The sequence below is a fragment of the Coturnix japonica genome, chromosome 3 (genome assembly GCF_054131305.1).
Source record: "Coturnix japonica strain WE chromosome 3, WE-NBRP24, whole genome shotgun sequence".
Lineage (NCBI taxonomy): Eukaryota > Metazoa > Chordata > Aves > Galliformes > Phasianidae > Coturnix > Coturnix japonica.
Genome location: NC_140665.1, coordinates 14,049,756 through 14,074,302, shown reverse-complemented (window position 1 = coordinate 14,074,302; position 24,547 = coordinate 14,049,756). Strand labels below are relative to the sequence as shown.

At 39.0% G+C, this 24,547-nt stretch overlaps 1 protein-coding gene across 6 annotated transcripts in view; it reads left to right on the top strand.

Moving 5' to 3' along the window:
- The window catches only part of SPTLC3 (serine palmitoyltransferase long chain base subunit 3), a 281,441-nt gene that overhangs the window by 157,343 nt on the left and 99,551 nt on the right, over positions 1 to 24,547 (top strand). Inside the window, exon 1 of one of the 6 annotated variants that reach the window (XM_085542796.1) lies at positions 665 to 815. The exons of the other annotated variants lie outside the window; for them this stretch is intronic. The gene's annotated coding sequence lies outside the window, so the exon portion shown is untranslated. Of the gene's footprint in view, positions 1 to 664; positions 816 to 24,547 lie in introns of those variants that run through there. 6 annotated transcript variants of the gene reach the window in all.

The following is a 24,547-nucleotide window of genomic DNA, read 5'->3' as shown; positions in this document are numbered from 1 at the left end:
TGGGATGACTACATTACTTGTATGGTGTATGGGAAATGTTGATCACAGCCTGAACCTCTGATTGACCACCTGAGGCAAGCAATGAGTCAGCTGTGGGAGCACAGGTGAAGGCAATTCAGCTGTGCTACCAGAAGATCTCATTTAAGGGCTGATTAGCACTAAGGTAGGATTTCTATCTCTAGAGATCACTCCTTTGTGTAGTTTACTGCAAACCTTCAACATTGGTGAGTATTTTCCATTTATCGTAGATTTTCTTTCTATCATGGTAATCTTCCATATAAAACATCTGTTTAACCTCTGTTTACCTATAGACTGTATAACTGTACATATGGCAACTGCTGAACTGCTTGCATTATCATCTGGTACATTCAGAGAGAGAAAGCAGCACTTTCTACCTGACAGCACAGCTATGAGCTGCAGCAGCTGAGCTTAGGAGCAGAAAAAAATCTTGAGGAGGGAGGGATGTAGGAATGAGTCCCAAGCTGTCTTGACTTGTGAATCACACTGTTGAGGTGTCTTGGCCAAGTGTTGCTGCAGCTCCGCCTTCTTTTCCTTGGACTGCTTCCAGTCTATGTAAAGAACTGGTTTCCATTCACCTGCTCTCTTTGCTCTCAGAGTATTTTGCCATATGCTACCCTAGCGATCCCTGGATAAGCTGTGGATAACTTCCATCCATCACCTGTATGCATTGCATCTAGTCTTCCAGGAACCAGCAGACAGTTTCAGAAAGCTAGAACTGACACCTGACCAGAGGTCCTTCCTCCCCATACTTCGTGTTGGACAGACATTGAGAACTGTGAGGTGTGACTGCCTTGGTATGTAACAACTTTATTATCAATTTCCTACCATGGCGAAGTTACAAGGCACGTGTTTTGTTCACTCTGTTATCAAAAGAAGTGTAGATTCTCTGTTTGCTTAAATAACGGCACAATGACCTGATCTGTGTTAATTTTAACCCTTTAACTGTCTAATGGCATTCTAATGTTCAGTGTAATACTAGTTGATGTGACTTCCCACCTAGCCTACTTTGCTCCCAGTCATCTGATTAGCCCCTTGATAAAGCGACAGCTCTTCTGCTGCTTTTATTTCTCCTTGCTCAGGCAGAATCTCAAAGCTTTACCCTTGCAGAAAGAGCTGCCTGTGCTTTCAGAGCCATTCCATTGGAAGGTTCTGTGGTGTGCACTCTCCTGTACGTTCTGACTGCCTTTTAGCACTGAAACAGAACCCTCCAGAAATGACAGCTATAATAGAAGATGATGCATTACACCTACTAATTTGTGGATTATTATACAGCATTAAATTCTTCTATGGGATTGGGGACTGCAATGGATTTCAAACAGCTGCTTTCAATATTTGAAAGCTTTAGAAGTTAATAAAGCTTACTGCCAATTTAGTATTGAATGCCAGGAAAGGAAAAAAGCAGAAAATCAGCTGGCACTGTTGCTCAGAATGTAGTCCTGCATCCTCTGCCCTTATGTGAAGTAACAGGAGATTGGGATTGAAAGAATGACACAGAAGGTCACACAAACAAAGCAGTTTGCCAGAAAACCAGGGAAGTGCTCAGTAACCAGGTATTAGCTGTGCATTGCTTCCTTTGCTTCCTCCTTCTTCCTTCTGTTGTTATGGACAAAAATAGGCCATTTGGTTTCTTTCTGAGTCTTTTCATTCCCTGGGAAATCTCTCATCTCATTCTGCTTTTTCCTTGCATGACATTAAGCAGAGATGTTCCTACCTTTTCTTCTTCATATAATGCTGAGAAAAGCAGAATCTATTCAAAATATATAAAAAGATACATTACGTGCTATGCTGCGCATGTAAATTGTAGAACTGTTTTGTTGTACTTTTCGACAGCCTCATTAGTTTGTTACCAGAGGTAGTTCATTACAAACCTCACACGGAAAACAACCCAAATATCCCTATATTGGTACATAGCTTGGCAAAGTAATTATGAAGAAAAGAAGCTCCTTGCTGGTTACTTTTCCTTAGTAGGAATTAATAGGAGAATGGGAAAAAGCATATAGAAATCTAAAGAATGTGTGTGTATTCCATTTGTCCTGGTCTTATGCTTTAATTTTAGCTGAATCAGTGCATCTGTTCTTCAAAGCCTGCAGGATTTTGTGATCTATGAGAACAGTACTATGCTACAAACACTGATTTGCTTTGCAACTTACTTCTCCCTTATATGGATGGAGGAAGAGGGGGAAGAAAAAGTCCTGCGTATGTTGTTTAATACTGTTGATGTTTAAAAGCCAGTTTTATTCACCGAGAGTGAGAGGTTTAAAAATATATGCTGATCAGAACAGGAACATGAGGTGAAAATAATATTTTTGCCAGAGATCCTAAGCAAAATGTCCAGTTTGGACTTGCTGAATCTGAAATTTATTGCAGAGTAGAGCCCTAACTGCTGTGCTAAAGGGCTTCTATCTGAACTTAGTGGTCTGATGTATTTATTGGTAGTCATTCTGAATACTTGCAGGAGGCATGAGGGTGAAGGTTACAGACTGAGATTTTAGCCTTGTAAAGGTTATGCTACCAAGACAGTCCCTATAGACAGGGAATTTAGAGCATCTCCCTTCCACTAAGGCTCTAAAAAATAATTCAGAATTATCTCCCTCCGTCTCTTTCCTTCCCTCCCCTGGATAATAGATGAAGCTTAAAGAGATTTCTCAGTCTAAAGCAGAACATGGTAAACACCCTCCAGAATATCAAACTGATAGAACTTAATTGGAAAAAAACTCTGAAATCTCCATAATTGGCCATGAAAAAATGGTACGCTGATAATAAGGGCTACACTCTTGCATGCCTGATGTCTCTAGCATGAATAATAATTTGCAGAAGCTAATTTTCTGGCTCCTTTTCCCAAAAGGCCCAAGAAAGCACTGAATAGTTCTCCCAGTAATCTGTCATATTGCAACTGGAGTCAAATCATTACCTTATTTCACACGGACTATCAAACAGTTTTCATTCATTCTCAGTCATCAGTGGCTCTGGTTACATCTGAATCGCTGACTTGGAAAAGCTAAAAGTCACTGCCAGTTCCCTAGAGCTATACAGGTTCCCAGTGAGAAACAGTTGCATGGGAGAGCTATTAAAATAGTATATGTGAATTAAATGAAACTGTATTTAAAAAATAAAGATCTATTTTTTCCTGCACCAAAAGAAACGTATGTGGAAATTAGTGGGGAGGTGTTTAAATAAGAATGTGATGGAGTAAGCCTTCTGGGGTAGAAGGGTAAGAGAGAAACTTTATCCTATTTAAGCTTGAGATAACAAAAAAGCAAAGGAAGTCAAACGGTGCTTCATGCAGGTAGGCAGCCATGCATGAACAAGGCCTCTGCTCCTAACTTCTGTGCTGCAGCTGTAAAACAGCTCCTGTATAAATGAAGAATAGGCCCCAACAGTACAGATCAAAGAGAAATTTGCCTTTAATTTAGACTACTTCTCCTGCTTTATGGGCTTTGTTGCATGTGGCAGTGGTGAAAACAGAATGGGACTACTGCTACGTACCTATGTGGTGGAAAAAATGTAATTTGTGTGAGGCTTTCAAGACAGAATGGATTGCAGGTTCTTAAGCAGTAGGCTCATCTACTCCCTGTGAAGCCTGGGGAGCTTCATCTGTACATGCTTGCAGCCCTCGAAAATAGAACTCATTGGGAAAATGCTAAGGGGATTGTAGCATTGAAAGTCTATCCAAAGAAAAATACAGCTCAGAATTTTTCAAGGTATTTGGGTCTTTTAGAAGAAAGAAATGAAGGAGGAAACGCTTTTGAAAAGCCTATTTTTATTTTCCTGTATTTGCGTCTTTTCAAGTGAAATACTTGGTTTCCTTTAATGATATGCTTATAATTTTATTGTTGATGCTGCCGAATGTCCTAATTTGGAATTTTTGTGTCTTAGCTTTGTTTCATCTGTAACTTTCTTTACATATAGCAAAAGAAAAGAAGTAGCCTAAACATCTGAAGGCTTATCTGAGGCTTATTTCCTTAGACCATTTCTGTTGTTGTTTTTGTTTGCTTTGTTGTTCTTGATTAAGAAGTAGCATTTAACCAAGTTATTTTTCAGACAACATAGCAAGCATTCTTAAACTATCTACTGCCTCAATTCTTGGTCTTTTAACAGACCAAGAAAAGAACTGAACCACAGTGATTGCCTAAGTGCTTGGGCACTGAGGGTGAGGTAAAGGAAGTAAAATGTGACTGTGCATTATCTGAGATTTGAAAATCTTGTGTACACAGGAACAGTGGCTCTGAGATCAGGAAACAACTGAGGTGTCTGATGGCTTTTATTTTATTTTTGTGGCCTTCCATGTGCACTCACAGCATTGCAAGAGCCTTTTTTTGTTTGTATTTTGGGATTTTTCTTTATTCCTCAGTCTGGATTCTTTGAGTTTTAAATATCAAATGGCATATTGATGGGTTGAGACCCGTTTCCTCACCAAAATAAAGCTGTGGAGTTACTTGTGATTTAGTGTGGTAAAGTTAGTCTTGTGATTGCATGGTTACAATCCAGTATGTGTCCAATATGAATGCTGTAGAGTGCGAACCTTACGTAAGAAGCTGTACACTAGTGCCACTGATACAAAAATAGATGAAAAGTCAGGCTTGGCTGGTTACTTTTGACTGGTTATCCATTTGTTGGGTCCAGGATCACTGAAAAAGTCATTGAATGTAGAACAAGAATCATGACTTGAATAGCGAAGATCTATTTCTTATTTGTAGGAGATATTTCGTTTGTCTTCCCTATTTTCATTCATCTTGGCTCCTTGCAACAGTCTTGGAGCAATATCACAAACGAATCCTCAATATATCAAACTATAAACTTTGCATTTTCTGATGCAGAACTGTAGACATGGATACAGATAGTTTATAATATTTGGAAAGATGGTAAACTCAGGTGTTTCTGAAGTTCCGAGCTCTCTGTAGTTATGTCTTGCAGCAGTCATTTGTCAGTAAGTCCATTTTGACAGCACACTCTGTGACCTCTAGTTTTCTTCCCAGCTTTCTTGATGCTTAACGAAGATGTTTAGCCTCTGCTTGCCAAGGGAGAACAACCCCCTGCAATACAGCCATATGCATTATCAACCTAGATCGAATGCCCAAGCAGGTCTGTAGCAGATTGTCCTGCTGCTTGCTGGGACTTCCAGAGCCTGCTGGGTGACAGATTTTCTAGGAGTTAGTCTGTCAGTGAACAGATTTGCCACCCACAAAAGTACAGACTGCCTCCTGCATGTCAGGTTACTTCATGTCAGATTTCTTGGTAGACAAGATAAAGGATAAATGAATAGGTTTACCTTGAAAATGTAACTCTGTTAAGGTGGGGGGGGGGGGGGGAAGTTTTTAAAGCAACAACATGCTTTTATTTGTTTAATTAGATTGCAGGTGCTTTAGAATCTTCTGGTTAAAGAAAAAGTTTAATTGCACTTTGCAGCCTTCCTGGTTTTATTGCTGAAAACAAACTGGGACAGTCTCAAGACACAACATAGCGACCTGCCGACCTGCCCTCCACCACCTTTCATCCCCATTGCTGAGTACTGGTTCTGGTAGCATTATTTGTCAGGAAATGTCATTGAAGCTTATGGACATTGCTCTGTATTTGGTCTGTAATGTGACTGTTAATCTGCCAATGCTTATTCTTCTGGTATAATGTAATTTTATCTGTTTCATTGCTCCTGTGACCCAGGGTCTGAGCTTCCATTGGGCTTTTTATAGTGCTCTTTAATAAGACTGTTTTTCTTCCTGCATCAGAGCCCGAAGTCTTGGCATCTATTTAAATACTCTTGTGAAACTTTGCTCAAGAGGAGCACACCAATCTTTTTACATCCTGGTACTGTTGTGCTCTCTGAAGGTATGTGTTGGGCTCAAAAGGATGGTAATGAAGATAAGGTATGTTCATGTGCCATCCTCGTGGACTTTGATGTGCAAACTTGACACCTGTATGAAACACTGCATCCCTCTGGTTCCATCCATTTGGATTTGTTGTTTAAAAAAGAAAACTTAAAGGTAATTTGAATTATTTTATTGGGAGAAAATAATGTTGCTTCTGGAACATTTTTGGGGTTAAACATAGGAGAAAAATTCTATGAGAAGCTCTTTGCTTGCTGAGGCTTGGGTGTGAATTGCTGCAACTCCATGACTCAAGTGAGCTTTAGTTATGCCCTGTTTTGCTTTCCTTAGAACACATATCTGGACAGACATAATAGCATTTTATTTTGCACACACACTCTCAAATCTTTCCAGGCCTCATTAGCCATCATTTGAGAAAAGCAGAAAAAATTGAAGCACATTTTGATTACGTGTATTGATCTTATACCTTAATCTTTACTGCTCAGATACAGATAAGTCCTGTATAAGCCTTGGCACTCACTGAAGATTTATGGAGCATGAAAGGCTTAACTCTGAAATCAAGCTCATTGTATTTTTATTTCTTTTAATTCCTCATTTAGGCTTTGCTTTGTTATTCAATGGATGCACTGAAACTGTCTCATTCAAATGGGTTCTTAAAATCACACATGTAGAAGTATCTTTACTATCCTATTTACACAGGTATGAAATCATATTAACATGAGTACCTAGTAGGCAAAAAGATATTCTGTGCATAGATATGTTAGTGCCCTGGATGAAAGGAAGATGTTTTTTCACTAGGTCTCAGAGCAAATTAAAGCCTGTCAATACTAACTGTTCCTGGCTGATAGGCAGCTTAGGACCTGAGTGCCCCTCACTCCAATAAACACATTTTACAGTATTTAAATATAATAATTCTTGAAGGGTTATATATTCTGTAAGGCTTTACTACATACCCTGCAATATTGCCTGTTATTCCTGACTCTTCCTCCACCATATCATCTGCTTCTGTAGAGGAAAGGAGAAAACAGTTTGTTTTGTGGAGAGCAGTGAGCAGACTGAGTGGGCAGGGAGAGAGGAAGCTCTTTGCCATTGCCCTGTTCCACTGCACAAACACATGGCTACCTTTCGTAAGACTCTAAGTACGTTGCCTTCATGATGTATTGTTGCTTAAGCAAGAGGAATACTGTGGTACTACAGATGAATGCTATGCACTGAACTACTACTATCCAGGGAGTGACTTTCCCTTGCCTTCAGTTTGTTCCTGCTTGTTTACATGGAGCCCACAGGCTGCCTGATGTTCAAGTTATCCATGCACAGAACTGAAAACTAAACAGAAACTGGTGCAGATTCAAAACTCTAGTGACACAAAGAGCAACAGATAGGTGCTTCTGATAGACTTCATTCTTAGTCTTTATGAGATCTGCACTCAACTTAGCCATGAATTTGGAACAGAAACTAATCCTCAGGAAGCCTGAAAAACCAAGGGAAAATCTGTTGTATTTACCATTTCTTCCCTAAACATTAGATTCTTGGGCAGTCATCAAGCAGCATTAAGCTAAATAGATTTGAGTAAACTCCAATGGACAGTATAATACATCTACCACACCAATGTTCATAAGGCTTTAATGAGTATTTCTTTGCATTAACAATTCTGATAGTGAGCATCCTAGTGTATGAGAAATCAAGTGATGATTCTGATGTAAATGGAAATTGTGCCTTTTGGAAAAGAGGGAGGACATTCTCTGGTTTGGATGCTGAACCAAGAGGAGACAACTTCTGCTCTGTGGTGTTGCAGCAAGATTCAGAATTACTCCAGCTCTGGTTGAACTGGTGAAAGAAAGAAAGAGAAAAGCACAACAAAAACAAACACACACAGAGATACTCATCATGGTACTATTAAAAAGGTGATTCCATCTGAGCTTGCAGTAGCATTCTGTCACAACCCTCCTTATGTTTACTATTTATTAGCTATATTTACTGTTGCTTGAAGAGCTTTCAGATATTCATCTACTCTTTTACAGCTTTCTTTTGATAGCAGCGCTACCACAGAGCCTTTCATGTGTTTAGGAATTTAAACATGTAACTTTGACTTGTATGAATGGACTTCCCAATTGAGTAGAACTCATGTTACTTTGGAATTTCAATTCTTATTAGCTGATCCAGATATGGAGCATGATTCCGTGTGCCTGGTGCTGGACTCAGCAGCCCAGCTGTAGTTGGAAAAGCTCTTTAATGTAAGGAAGTAGGTAAAGCCATTCATTTCTTGAAGGATTGATACGGTGTTTGATTAATTAGTTCCCATACCATCCTCTATCTCTCCATTCAAAGGCAAATTCGACAACATAAGCTAAAAGATGCCAAAATAACAGAAACAGAGGGGAAAAGAGAAAATTGTTTCCTTCTGAAATCTGTGCTGTGTCAAGTAGACTGTTGTGAGAAATCTACGTGCCAATTAAGAAATATTGGAATGCTTTTCTGCTTGAAGAAAAATGTTTTTAGTTAGCATTTTTCTCCAATATCTTTTGAAAAAGGCATATTTGAATATTCTAAAAGAGTCATAAATCAAACTGCTTAGAGCTCTGGTATGTTTAGGACTTATGCTGTAACCACGTACTATTTAATCCCTTTCATTTCAAGTTCTCATTAAAGGACGTGATGCTTGTAAAACTTAGCTGTGGCCTGGGGGCTGGGGGAGCAGGAAGTGTGTGTGTGTGTGTGTATATATATATATTTATTTTAATTATACTCATTATGTAAGTATAATATGTATATAAAATACAGGATTTAGCAGGAATCTGAGTCACCCAGATCACCCTGGTGTGCTCAAAGTAATACATTCTTGTTTGCCACATTAGATGTGGAGCTCTTAGCATCAGTTAGAATATTTCAGATCTAGCATTATGCATATAATATGTTCAGTGTTAGTTTGTAACTTCTGAGCAGTGGTCACTTTCCTCTGTTTGCCAGTGTTGTTTGTGCCCTTGAGATGCATTTTTAATTAAAATTCCTTGTATGATTTACAGCTTGTTCCTCATCAACTTGTCCAACTGTCATGAAAAAAAACAGCATAATTGTTCTGTGCAAATAAGCAAAAAAGAAGACAAATACGTAAAGCTTCCTTAACATTGTTTGAAATGATCCATCTATGAAAGCAAACAAACAAAAAAGAAACTACAAATCTACAAGCACCATTAATCCTACTTCATTCCCTTTGGAGGCTCTGTCTTAACCTTCTAGTTGTTCTTGTAAGTACTTATTTCTGCCTGCAGTCTGCATCTTTGTGCTGAAAAAGCTTAAAACCATTCTTGCACAGCTGTTTGCATGATTGTGCCAATCACCAGAAATCCACTTCCCTCCATGTCTTCCTGTCCACACCTCTGTGGGTTTTTGGGGTAGCAAAATTTTTGTGGCCAGGAGATATCATAAAAGAGAGGGAAATATTCCTGCTCTAAATATATATACAAACATGTATAGATATACTCTGTTTTCCAACACAGGCATTTCATCTGTTTGTTTCCTTTAATACAACTGCTGTGCCTAGGCAAGATAATTTGTTTGTTTACTTAATTTCTCGTTGTTGCCAGGGTTTTTTCAATACCCATTATGTCTACGTTCAGATTGTATAATATTTCTTTTTGCATTAGGCTGTTCAATTATGGCAGACACACAACAGCAATGCAGGATAATAAAGAGACTTTTTTAATGCAGGCAAAAAGTATGAAAAGAAACTGTATTTTACTTTTTAGAAACCTTGTGCCAAGATTTTTACTCCAGGGTAGAAAGAGGACTCTAGGAGTAGAAAAAAGACATCCTTACTGTCTATCTCAATTATATTGGCTAGTTTAGTTAATCTTTCATTTTGAACTGACTGTGGGTACAAATTGAAACCCTTCCAAACAGCCTAGAATTGCTGAATCTTTGTCTTCAAAGAAGTGCAAATTATAGCCACGCTGAGTCACCTCAAATTGTTGAGATCTTCAGCTGGATGCAAATCTGTATCTGTTTTCTTTAAAACATCCGGAACTAAAATTTTTAGCACTTAACTCTGTGAACTTTTAGAGTGCGAGGTGCTTTACAGTTGTGAAAATCAAGGCAGTCATTTCTTTGCTTATGTCTGACTTCAGGTGTCTCCCTTAAGAGCTGAACCAATTAGTCAGATCTTTTCAGAGGTTACTGCATTTGCTAGCAGAGTGGCATGCTGGATATCATGAGTCCCATAGCTGAGTTGCCTGTTCGCAGTGCAAAAGAGCTTTTCCATAGATCCCTAAATTACAGCATGGACCACAGCTCAGTCTTGCTGAGTAACACTGACAATACCCTACTTGGGCTGAATGGTAAATCCTTATCACACATTGGGGAACATCTGGCTGCTCAGTTGGACAGGAGGAAAGATTCTTTCCTAAGAGAAGAAAAAAGACATTTGCAATCTGGCTGCTTTTCAGAATGCTACCTCTCTACCACCCTCACAGTTTTGTTTGCTATCTAGCATAAACTCTGCTCCTCTCCTGAATGTGCTCTCAAGCATGGACTAGGCAAAAATACTAAAATAATTTGTAATGCTAATTTTTGGGGTCCATCTCTGCACTGTCACTACCAATTTACCTTGATATCAAGAGCATCCATCAGACCTTTAAAAACACCATTTTGGTGTTCCATGCTTATTTGCATCTCTGTCTGTGGCAATTCTGTTGCACACCAAAGAAGGACTGAGCTCTAACCTCATCCTTTCATTGCTGTTTCTTGCACTTGCTTTGCTCTGCTCTGCCCCATTGCTCTTTCCCATGATCTCTGTACTCATTGCTAAGGTCCATTGTGGGCTTGCTCTCAGCTCACAGGTTCACATGGGTCATTGCTTCAGCCTCCACCATACATAACCCATTGCATTCAACATCTTTCTGATTCTGGTAAAGGCAAGTTACTTGTGGTAAATCTTCATATGGCTCTACTGAAAAAAAAATTGACTTCAGTTGTGTGGTATGTTAGGCTTAAATCATCTGAGGGTTCTCGATTTCATTATGATGCTATGTAATCTTGATTTCATGCACTGTTATTTATAGAAAATGCTTTGGATTCCTTCTCTGTCCTTGATGTCACTTCTGTTTTGGAGTTACCCTTGAATGGAATAGACACTATCATCTACTTTCTTGAGCTTTGCTTTTACTTTCAGTGATGCTGGTGCCCATGTTTCAAAGGCAGTAAAACCGATACAGAGCCTAATTTGCCTAGGCTGATTGTTTTGCTTTTAACTTGCAAGTACTGCAAGATCAGAAGCAAACCTTATGCTAGTGGTGCTCCAAAAATCCTTCAGTCCAAGCACAGTGCTTGCTGTGATGGGTTTTAAATCAGAGTGCAGCTAGGAAGCATGTGTCACTACGGACAGATCTGTAGACTTAGGAGTATTTGCTGTCCAGCATGTTAGTGGTTCATTCATTTTACCATTTTGTCTGTGCCTAGAAATGCCTAGAACCCTAAAAGTTCAGCTTTGCATATGCTGTGTCTGTCTCTTCTGCTCTTCCTTAATGGAGCAGCTCAGTGGCCACTGGCCATATGAAATCTAGAATAAGTAATGAGACAGCCAAGCATGGATGGATACAGGAAGCAAAGCAGCTGGTGTGGAGGATGCTCTCCCAACATGGGTCTTGCATTGGAGTCAAGTTAATTTTTAATAGTTTTAGCATGGCCCTATGAATTGGCCTTACTGAAGTGTACTGGACGTGTTCTTGGAGGCCACCCTCCAGTCCATCATCCCAATAGTGTTCCAGTTCATACTCACACAACCATTCAAGTTTGTATTTGCATCCCATGAGGATGTTTGCAGGCTGCCACTTTTCTTGTAAAAACAGTGGAAATAAGAAAAGAGGATGCCTGCTGTTCTGTGAATTCCTGTCCTGTAATGGCAGCTGCCTGGTCTGTCTAAATTACTGCTTGACCTGTCTAAATAACAGTCCCCTTCTGTCACCAGGCCTAGGAAGTACCTGGATTTCTAGCTTTATTTTTTCCTTCTGATACTTTTCCCTGATGCAGATTTCCTTCACATTATTGTTACAGACAGCATCATCTTTAGGGGTCATCAGGGAGAGTTTCTGTTCCCATTAGTCAGGAACAGACTCTTTACCAAGTAGACCTGTTGGATTTGTTTTGTTTTTCTTACAACACTGATACCAATCTCCTCTGGCATTTAGACTGCAAAGTTATTGCTTTGTGATTTGTCAGCTGTTCAGCTGGTGCCTTACATCCTGAGTTGAGCTGTTCATTCACAGTAAATCATCAGAAAGTGGATGGAAAGGAATAATTTGCATGGAAATGACATGATCTGAGTTTGAAATTAACCTTTCCTGTACTGTCAGCCACAAAACCGTCCTAATGGTACCATCTCAGCATTGCAACCTCATTAATTATGTCAGCTTCAGATGTAAAGACCTCTGGATTTCAGCAGTGCTTGTGTGTATTTTAGATCTCATGTATGTTAAGTATGTTCTCATATAAAAGTTAGAATGTGTGTGTGTTTGTGTATGGCACTGAGATGAGGGCATCCACAGCTGGTTACTGGATAGACAGTGTCTAAGGTCAGCACCTGTAGCTGGGGCAGAGAGCAAGGACTGAGGGCTAGCTGCAGGATAGGCCCAGTTACTTAGGGCACGTGCTGTGTGTGTTTGTATGTATTTAGTGTGTTTCCCACTAACAAGCTTTTATTCTCAGCCAGAGAGGAAGATGAGATGAGGCAGTTGGTGTTGTCCATTTGTGCTTAGCATTTCTCTCTGCTGACCATGTGCTTCTGCATACATTTGTTGTGTAGCTGTGTTTCTGTGTGTACCTAGCAGGATATATGTTCAGCCTTACTGCTCACCAGACCTGGGAACACAGAGCTGTGGCAGCCTTGCCTCCATCTGGATGATGCATTTGGCAACTCCTAACATGTTTGCTGTATACTCTATGGATGCTAAAAAGCAATAAGGTATTTAGTATATATTTTTCTATTATGACTACTGAGAAATAACAGCAAGCCTTTGTGAGCAAAATATTGCATAAATTTCTACAGAGCTCCTGCAGCAATAATTGCTACTCTGTTTGGTAAGCGCTGAAAGAGTAAGCCAGAGAGCAATATTTTGCTCTGAAAAGACAGGAGCAGACTGGATTTTTTTGTGTGTCATAACATCTATTCTGTAACTGGCTGGAAATATCTGCTTGAAAAAAATTCTGACGAGAAAGAAAAGTTAGTTGGCTGAAAAAAATTGTATAGAGCAAATGAACGCTGCCTATCGAAGTGAGCTCTTGTGCAGATGATATACTGCCCTCAGTTGGTACATTTAACTTCTGCTGACAGAAGTCCTGCTGTAGCTTGCTTATAAATAATAGTGACAGAAGGCCCAGAACAGACTTCCATGTTAATCTTACTAAGTACGTGATAAAACCCCACCAAACCAATGCGGTGTCATTTGATGTGTGTGCTCTATTCACTTGTGCCATGATTTAAACAGAGCTTATTTAGGGTAAAAGCTTCCAAACCTCTCACAGAAATAGAGACAGCAGTTCTTGAAATATGGCCGTGAAAGTTTTTCAAAAGTTTCCATTACCTTCATTGAATTCTTTGGGCATCTATGTGTTTGGTTCTCTTTTGAGTGAAAAGCACTAGAGACTAGTTGGCTTTTCTAGCACTAAAATAGATTCCATTATGATCAGTTTTGAGCCTTACTCAGTTTCTAGTAACGATCCACATATAATTGTAGGTTAAGTAACAATTTGCAAACAGATTGGCTGTCACAGTGATCCATAACTCTGATTTTGCTTGACCTGACTGATGTCTCAGCAGCCACTCTCAAGACAAACCTTAAGTAGACAAATAACTGCTGCTGCACTACTGAAACCACTTCAAATAATACCAGTATCATTCCCACAGCCCCTAAATAATGATACAAATGTCTGGCTGAGTAAGGGATTCAGATTCATGAGCATTCTGTTGATCCTTTTGAGGGTGGTGAAAAACAAGGGCAATTGCTGAAGCCTGAATTCCTCATTTCCACATTGAAATGTAAATTTTGAATATGAAATTTCTCTGGAAAATCACTTTCATTCATGTAAATCAGGGATAGAGCTGTGTAAGGGGAATCTCTGCCTGTCGTAATCTCAAATCCCCTTGTAGATCCCTCATTCCCATTATCTCATTGGTAAGAGTTACCAGGCATGTCCATCCTGCAGGCTGATATGGCTGGTAGTGCAGCCACCCATTGCCTCACACACTATAAAAGTGGCAGCTCTTCCCCATAAAGCAACCCTTGGCACGTACCCATTGCTCAGCAACAGCCAAACCATCCAAGCCCTGTCAACGCAGTATTGACTATGTACATAGTAGCTTAGTCTGCCTTCTTCTTACAGTGTGTTTTATCATCAAAATCCTGTCTGAAGCCATTATATGAGAGGCAGAGATTACAGAGTTCCTGTTCTCCCATATTGAGCAAGCTACAAATTAAAAATAAATCTTGCCCAAACTTGAGATTTGGTGGAAATGTAACTATAACTATTTCCAGCTATCTTCAGCATCAGCTCTTTTTGTTTCAAACATCTTCTCAATCCAGCTTGTGACATTCTCCACCGCCTTTGAAACACGTAGGAGGAAGTGACCGTAAGTATGAGATTTTTAAGGCTTTCAGCAGCTTTCACAGCTACCTGCAGTGCAGGGCTGTGAGTGAGAGCTCACAGTGTGACCTCTCAGCAGCTCATTATTGCTGTGACTCTCTGGGCTGTGTCATGTGACATTCACAAATCAAAGTTAGAATTTACTGTTTCCAATCTCTTTTCCTACTATCCAGAACTGTGTGTCTGCAAGAGTTTTTAACAAGGATAGCATCATATTGTTTGGCACACAACACAAAGCATCTGCCCTTGAAACTCTGCTGTCTAGGATTATAAACAGTGTATATCAGAGAAAGAAACAAGTCAGTAGGCATAAGAAATAATAGGTATATTTTAAAAATCATAATAGAAAACAAAGGCAAACGTTCTGCTTTTGTCAACCTCATAATATTGGGAGGAATTGGGTTATGGAATGAAGAAGCAGTTCATTAACATGTTGACCCTTGACCAAGGCTGGCAACAAGATGTCAGGATCAGTCTTGCAAATTCTTGGAAGCTGCTTTGGCCCAAGAGCCGTAATTTATTTTTAATTCACATAATAATGCTAATTTGCACCTCCAGTCTGAGGACAGAAATATGTGAGTGGATCTCAGAATGTCTGAGAATCCTAATGTTAATAAAAAGCTAATAACTATTATAAACATTTTCCCTCTTCCATCCAAGGAAACTAACAAATTTAACTCCAGACCGCGTTGTGCAAAAAATATCTGGTTTCATGTTAGTAAGAGGGTTTTTGTGTAACACATGTTCTATAAATGTGAGTGATGTCACTCAAGGAGATCCAAAAAAAGGCCCTTGAATGAAGGCCCTCATTCCGAGCAGCTCCCTCCAAAGCTTCATCAAGGTATACTTGCACTAAATGCAGGGAAGTTTGCCCAGATAGTGTCAGAGCGTCTATCTCCTAGCTCAGAATATTTCCCTTGCTTGAGCTGTCCTTTCAGATGTGATTTATTATTACTCTAACATCTACAGGCCTGATTGTGCTGGGTTTTACTAACATTGTAATTGACAGCCTTCGCTCTTCAAAGCTACTGTCAGAGATCAGGCACAGAAGTAGACACACAAAAAACAAAGCCAAAAATCCACTGTACAATCAATGGGTGTACAGAAGTTAGACTTATACAGATGTTGGGTTAAATAAGATTAAAGTGGTGGAAAAATAATTGATGATAAATGAAAATGCTCATCAGTGTTGAAGGCTTGCAGTAAAACTCCACAAAGGAGCAATCTCCAGAGAGTGGCAGACAGCCCTTAAATGGGGTCTAGGAGAGGTGCAGCCGGGCTTCACCCCGTCTGGTCACTCAGCTGAATTGCCTTCACCTGTGCTCCTGCAGCTGACTCATTGCTTGCCTCAGGTCAATCAGAGGTTCAGACCATGATCAACAGTTCCCATACACTCATCAGCAAGAGGCAGGGGATAAGGAAAAATGAGGTAAGAAAGATGAGCTATTTGCATATGCACTGCTTTGCTGTTTATTTTGTTAGCATTAAATAACTTATCACTTTACCTGTTGATATGCATAGAAGTTTAGAGAAAAGGAAATTCATGTGATAATTAATTATATGTATGCATTTCTGGCAACATTTAAGAACTACAAGGGATTTCTGGTGATTGATCAGTACTAATTGATTTTTTTCCATCTGCGGTGTCCTTGATAACCGTGTGCAAAGTGACACTGCTGTATTACAGCTCTGCTGTGTTTTGGAAGCTGCTGTTAATCTATTCCTAAAATCATGACCAGTATTGCTCACTTCTAAAATTAGTTTTAAGCTCTCCAAATGCCTGAATTACAAATGTTCCTTGTCTAATTACCTGGTGCCCACTTTCAATGTGTCACAGTATTACTCAGTGTTACTTTTTTTTCTTTTTTTTTTTTCATTTTAATATTATGGAAATGTAGAATAACTTGTCCTTGAATAGTTACCTTGTGGGAATTCCTTTAATATATGCAGTGAATTATACAAACCCCTGTTGATAGCAAAGACAATTTTGTCTCTTCTGTTTTATAACAGAACTTTGCATTTCAGAGGCAGTAAAGCTTCTGGTCTGAAAGGCCATTTGGATTTGCTTATTCATTATAATTTTATTAGTTTGTGATATGTCAAATGAATAAGCTATCTTTTTCACTTCTGCTGATTAAAAAGTTCTGTTAAGAACCTAGATGATAAATTTGTATAATATGAAATGAACTAGGTAATAAATCCAGAATAGAGACATAATGTAATAAAGTACCCTTTTTTTCCTCAGTATTCTACTTAATTTTTTTGAGTGTGCAGACAGCTATTGCCAGCTTAATTATTTTAAGGTAAAATCAGTCTTTAATCAAAAAAACACTGGCTTTGTAATATTAAAAACAACAAAAATAGCCAAAACAGATGGATGAATGCCTAATATAATATGCGTACATAAAGAAAGCAGAATGCAATAAGATGTACTAATAAACTGTGTTAATCAGTTACACAGTCAGATTTAATACTTCATTTACCCAAGAAGGGACAATCTCCTGTGTGCATCTCAGACATAAGCATAACTGTTGGCTGCTACATGTGCCATGCGTAAAGCCGAGTAATGGCTGATACACTTGACATACAGAGGAGAAATGCACCTTGAAATGTAAGAGAAATGAGCAGGGATCAAGTTTATTACTACTTCTGTGAGTTATGTAGTTCCTGTGTAAAAATGCCCCTAAAACCATCAGCCATCATATTAATTACTTGAAGCATGCAACAACAGGGCGCTAGAACAAGTTTGGTTCTAAATAGTTAAGATTTTGTTTTGTGTTTTGTTTGTGGTTTTGCTTTTTCTGTAATTGATACAATCTATATTATTCCAGAGTCTGTTTTTTGTAAGAGCTTCTAGGAAGTCACTGTAAAGCCAGCAGTCTGAGTTTCATTCCTCCCTGTTCAAGAATAGCAGCTGCTGCTTCATCTTTCTGTGAGTCCTCCACTGGGGTCAGTGTTCTCAGACCCTGTCTATCTGAAGCTCCATGAAGCTTCATTGTGTGTGTGTATGTTTGATATTAGATGGAGAGGAGAGTAGGGAAGGGTAAATGCAGAACTGATTGTGGTGGGGGCCATCAGGTCTTGTGTCAGGTATGTGGTCCCACTGCTGTCTGCAGTTCTGGTTGATTGGGTTTTCCTTAGAGTGAAGCTTGATTTTTCACACAGCTTTAGTGCAGTGTTTTGTGGAAATTATGTAAATTGTATGTCACACCACTGCATATTTTCCACATCATTTGATTTGACCTTTAAAACTAGTAAGAGAATTATCATTTTTATGGGCAATTTGTATTTCATTGTATGAGATGGCCAGACAGGGACTCAAGGAGGAAAACATCAGACCATGCAAGACATGTTGCAGGATAGGGGAAACTTAGAGGCTCATAAGCAGTATCCTGCATGAAACACTGGTTTATGTGAGCTCCTGAAAAGAGTAAATTAGAAGATACTTCATAGAATAAACTCCCCAGAGGGGAAATTTCTTTCTAATCATCATCTGGTCAGCTGTTGTTCTTTTGGTTCATAATCATGTCTAATAAATGCACAGATATCAGAATTTATATAAAGCAATGAATATGTATTTCAGCTGATCTAATAAGGGATATTACTCTCTACGTGCACACCTTGATAGGTTATACCATGATGCTTATAGACATCTAATTCCACTTAATCTTGCCAAACAACTAGCTATGTTATCTTCAGTTAATTCTGATAGTTTAAGCATACACTGTATAATTTTTTCAGTCGGTTTTGATTGATTTTAAAGCTACTGTAATAAGCTTCTCTATGAGTCCACCTGTTAAACGATTAGGAAAGACAAAATGTCAAAACTGAACAATTATCTGTATATTTTCTTCTCCAAATCACACTGAGCATCATCGACAGTGCTGTGAGATTCTCATTCAGCCTCCCTTTCCCTCAAGAAGACCTATGGAAAGTTCAAGGTGTCAAGAAAATTGCTGCAAAATCATGATAACACACGACGTTTGAGCAGCTAAGACTTCCATAACACTTGCTAAATGCCTTATTAATCTTACATGTGTCAGATGAGATTTTTCCTGCATTTAGGATGATGTTTGGCAGACAAGCAGGACATGTTCTGTGGGGGGAGAAATGACAGTATTATTCTTTTGATATAAACTTAATATTTCATATGCCTTTAGCAGTAAAGGAACTAGCAATTACAGAGCTCTAGGTTGTGATGGGAAAAGAGTCCTGAGCAGAATAACATCTGCTAGTATTTTGAGTACTCTTATCAATCCTCTCTCAATCCCCTCATGTCCAGTCTAGCCTTCCCTCCACCAGGTGTCTGCTGTACTTGTGCAGGCCATGTTTCTGGTGGGTAATTCTGTGTCCCACCACAGCAGAGCCACGTTATCTTCATCGTCCATCTATCTTTGTCCTTGCACCTCCTCATACCTATTTTGTGTCCAACGTTAAAATACGTGTGTAGAAATTTGCTTCCTTGAGTGTTTTTCTTTTTTATTCAAAATAATTGAGGGCTATGTCTATGCAAGAGAAAGGTATGGAAAATTTAATGTCACAAACACTTCTGTTTCACTGATGTGATCCATGCTGCAAATGGAAGTGCAAACAGATTTCAGCTGCCAGCAGCACTTCCTTCCAAAGTGAACTGACTTGATCCTTCTGGAGTGTGTTCAATGAGCTCATTGAAAACCAGGATTCTGTGTCAGGCTAATGGTTCATACAGACAGCTAGCAATGATGCAAATAATCTTTAAGCTCTGAAACTAAAAGAAAGTAAAAATCCCAAAGGTTCCGTGTGTATCCCTACTGATTTTGCAGCTACATAAGGCCTGTGACTATCATATAAACACTTTTCTCACCTTGAAAACAAATTTGCACCTGTTTCTTTTCATCTTACAGTGCTTATTTTTTTTCCCCACCTTCTTCTTTCACTGCTAAGTACACTTTTTCCTTTTCCTTGACACAGCATCTCTTCAGGCTCTTCCACACGTAGAAAAGAAAAAGCTACATACATATATCAAACAAAAACAAAAAGAAATAAAAACCATCTGACTTGAAGACAGAGTCACCCAAAAACTTCATGCCAAGTTCCAGCTTTTTCGAGACAAGTTATGAAAATGCTAAAAGCTTAGGAACTGAAGCAGCACAAACAACACTACTACAATATGCCGCAACAGATTGTTCATATGTCACTATTTTTCCAAAGTTCCTTGGCAAACATTTCCATCAGTAAACAAGTCAAGTGAGAGAATTGTAAAATGGCCAGCAAAGAGCCTCGGTCTTCTTTGGCTAATGAAATCAAATTCTGGTACTTATCACTATTATTCTGTTCTTCAGCCCCTGTTCTTTCACCTGTGCTGACAGACTACAGTTGTCTCTCTTTCTGCCTTCCCAATGAGTCTTTTGCTTGTTACAGAACCATCCTCTTTACATTGCATGTTTATCAGAGTAGTGTTACGTCTGAATGTTGGGTCAGATTCTCACCTGGGTGCAAAAGTTGCACATTTCTATTGACTTCATCAGAAAAAATGACAAATTATGTGAGGTGGCACTGCATGGTCCTTGCAGCATGGTAACCATCAATAGAAGTGGGGAAGCCATTAATAATGCCAGTCTGCTAACACTTAGAGACAGATTGATAGTTCATTTTTTGTTCATTGTCTATTTTGCTTTGCTGCTAATATGTTGGTATCATCAAAAGGTACTGCTGAGTGAGATGTCTGGGGAATAGGCCAATTTGTGCTATACGTTAATGATGAGCAAATGCTCGAAGTTCAGGATTTCTCAATTAGTTGTTATTGGAATAATCTCTTTAAAGTTCATAATACAGTTTCCTGATGTACAGCATCTGTAAGATTGGAATGGGAAAGTTGCTCTGTTTATGGAGGAAAAGAAAGGCCCTGATTGGTCAACATTTGAATATCTCCTTCTCAGTGAGAAACTAGCATTATTTGCCTGTTGACTATAGTTACTATACTTGAATGTTCCTTACATTTAATTAAAATTAGACTAGATTTAATTGTAATGTTTGTCTCTTTTTTTACTGAAATATCTTCAGGTTTAACCTGTATTGAAGCTAGTGGCATATTTACCGTGAACTTCAATATGGGATGGATTTCATTCACAATTCTTAACGCTTTCACTTTATGCAAGGACGGGTGTTCTATCTGTGCTCTGACTTTCATTTTGGCTGCAGTTCCAGATTTCAGAAAGGAGTGAAAAAATACATTGTATGAGGAGAGACAGAGTGCCCACAGGGCCTATGGCCAGGTGAACAAGGCTTCTGAGTTCTAGTAGGGTTGTATCTGTCTCCTTCCTCTTCCAAGTAGGGCATGAAGTTTGTATTCCATTTTTCAGGCAAGTGCTGTCATAAATATGCTATGGTGCTCAATATATGGGCAGCACTGCAGAGGAGTAGCATTATATACCCTAACTACAGTTTTTCCAGGACATAGAGAACTGGAAATTCTCATGAGACATTTTAAAAAAAAAGTTTTGACTTCCCCTTTCTTGAAAAAATCATTCCCTCATTTGGATGCATTGCAGCTGGACAGAGAAAAAAAGGATGCAAGAGGCTCCCAGCAATTTTTCTGTTGTACCTACATGGCTGGAAACATGTGTGTTGTACCACAGTAGTAAGCATAATCAAAAGAAATCATTAAGTCAAAGACACATTTCCTGCTGTTCCACTCTCATTCAATTTAATGCATTCGTAACTGTTGCTTTTACACCACACATCCCTGACTTACTGAGCGTGATGGAGTGCACAGCCAGGTCCTCTTATCAGAGCTTTCAGAAAGCCGCATAAACTCCATCTATGCTTCCCTGTTTTCTTCTCTAAGTATCCCTTTGTGGTGCTTGTTTCTCTCCTTGCAGTGCAGCAGTAGATATGGTAGATAAATTTAATTGTAGCTTACTAAACTGATACCATTAATTGAGGCTGCTGCCATCTTTAACCTGATTTAGATTATGATCGTGTTAGTAAAAGGAGTTAATTTTTTTGTGGAGGTGATGCAGTTCACATGACAAAATAGTGCTGTACAGGGTGAGTGGCCACCTTTCTAGCATTTATTCCTGTTAGAGCAAAGCAGCAAACTCCTCACAGGCCTAAAAACAAGCATACGGCATAACATCACTTGTGACCTCCCCACTGATTTATTCTTCACAGCCAACAAGTGCCTCATACAGAATTCAGAGTAATAAATACAGAAAGACGAAACTAACAACTTAATAATGAGTTATGTCAGGGACAGTTTCTCATCTTCTCCATTTTCATAGCACTGCTCACGTTGAAAAGATGGGGAGAGGAGAGAATCGAGGAAATCCTGGAAGTGTTATTGCCCCAGAGAGCTACATAATGACTAACAATTCTTTTTCCAGCATTGAGCATTTACTTCTCAGTACTGAATGACAATATATACATAACTTCATCAAAATGACTTTGAATAGACTCGTTAATGACACACGATCTTGGTTTGCCCCTGCCTCAAAGGGCGGTAGTATTTTCATACCAACTATTGAACGTTTGCCTTTGCCCTCCTCATTTGTACAATGTATTCGTACATTGTACAAAAGCAGATCATCTGCTTTTGTGCTTGGATGTTCAACAATTCAATAAAAGGTTAACAATAGAAAGGGAGGCAGAGGTTTAGATGGAGGTTTATTTTCAGTGTGAGCTAACTAAACCATTGAAAGTGTATTATATCATGCTGTAGAAAGCAGCCTACTCCATCCAATTCTAGCCCTAGAGGATATTTAGAAATCACAGCCCCTAAATAAGATTTATTGAAGTACATTCTTGCCTTCATTGTATAGAGTAGAGGCATTTTCTTCTAAAACAGCTGATTAATAGAAGCAGTTCTCATTAGAATGGTTGCACAGAGTATTCCTGTCAAGCCTCTACCTTGCATAAATATTTTTGATTAATAGATGTTTTCATCAAATATAATAAAAAAATAAAGCAATAATGCTCACCAGAGACCCTGCTATTAGAATTATTATCTTAAATTTAGTTTCATTTGTAGGTGCCATTATTTTATTTCTAAGAGATCTCTAATTTGGTTTTATCTATTTTATGTACACCTTTTGCAAGGATATTATCTGGCTGCACTTTCTTCAGCTCCCACCAGCTTTCTGCTCTCCACAGAGTGTGTTTGTGTTTAAATTATCTGGGCCACTGCAGTCTAACAGACTGATTAATCTTCAGATGTGCCGCAAGATAGAAGTTAACAACCCAGCTGAGGGACTGAAAGTGGGAAGCGCTCTTACTGCTGCAAGACCTCTGTTCCATTTAGCCAAGCTGTAGTTGTATCATATAGGAGCAGGCTGCCCTTGAAGTGTCTTCTCTTTGAATGAGTGGCAGTGGGTATTGTTGCACAGCACATAAACCTCGTTTTGTCAGCTTGTATTAACCACAGAATTGACTTGTAAGACATTTGCACTCAAGGAGTGAGAGAGAGATGAGTGATGTCCTGTCTTTAACAAAAGGTACATCAGTGCTTGCAGCACAGAGGGGAGATGCCAGAGTTGGTTTATTGGAAACTACATGTATTCACTTTTCTGCTGCCGCAGCTCAGCTGCTCCATAGATGTTTAAATTGGGCATTTCTGTGCAACTATATAGAATGAGATGGTTCCCTGAGCAGTGTCTGACAGCTGCCCTGTTAGCTCCAGCTCAGCCAGTTTTATTTGGTGATGGTCTCATTAGTTTTAGGCTTGTGCCCCATGCATTAAAGAGCACTTTGTGGCTACAGTGTTTCTGCAGGTGTGATGCTGAGGAAGTAGGAGATGGGTATTAATCTCCTCCATCATCATTTAACTTGAGAATAAATGTCAAGGAACGTAAGGCTTCTTTGCTTTATTTTTCATCTGGCAACTCTTATACAGAGGGATTGTGGGAGTTGTTTGGGGTTTTTTGTTTGTTTTCTTTCAACCACGAAATTTCAGGCAGATCTAGGAGGCGAATCTGGATCTTCTGCACCCCGATCTCTGAGCTATAAAACTGTCCTTTATTTTTCATAATGTATAAGTGACGTTTCCTAAAGAGCTTTGCTGTACACCAGTTACTTCTGCTCCACTGTAGTCAGCATGTTCTTTATTGTTGCCTTTAAAAGAATTAGAGTGCACACTCAACAAGGACAAGACCTGAAACTGCTAATTTTCTACTGATCACAGAGAATAAGATTCTCTAGAGCATCCTTGTCTCCTAACTGCAAGTATCTCGGGATTTAGTCTTAAGCAGATTTCTTTACAAAGTGGTTAAAAGGTGTCAGTTGTGATGGGGATGATGGGATTCCTATCTCCTCAAAACATTTTTTACCTCAGCAAATCTGTGTGATACAAACATCTCTCCTGTGATGCTTGCAGTTCTAGGCTGGATATGAGCCAGTGCCTCAGAGACTCAAAGACCTCTGTTGCCTTGTCAGCCTCTTGAGTCAGTAAGCTGTAGGTGTTCATTTAAAAGCTTTTCTCATGAAAAAAGATATTTTTAGTATCTTTTGAAGGACACTTGTTTTCCTTTATTTCTTTCATTTGGTCTTTTGTTCATATTCTGATCGCAATATCAAAATACAGAGTTCTAAGTATAGAAGATCAGGTCATTTTAATAATATAAAACTCATTGTCCTTTTGTTGTCTGGCTTAATGGGACCAACCATAATAAACCCCAAACCATCCCAGTCCTAAAAGTCTGAAGGCTGTTTTTGCAGATGAACCAAGTTAAGCTTGATATAATCACAGCAGGCCTGGGAAATAAGGAGGTAATATATTTGCAGGAACAGAACTTGTAAGAAAATGTGGATTACATGTGAGAATACTTTTGAAACTGAGCAAGTATACATGGTAGTGAACAGAGTGATAAGAGAACAAGCTTTATATATCATCACTCACTTTCATCTGACAATAATGTGAGCTCAACAACTGCACTCTGAAGAACTCTGGGTTGTGATGATAGTAGAAAATATATTTAATATATTTTATTTTTGCCTTCTGTTTTTTTGAATTAGCCGCATTTTTTTCCAGATGTATTTGTTGCTTAGAATGAGTAGGTGTATAACTGAGCTATAAATGCATTCTGGATTCTGTTCGG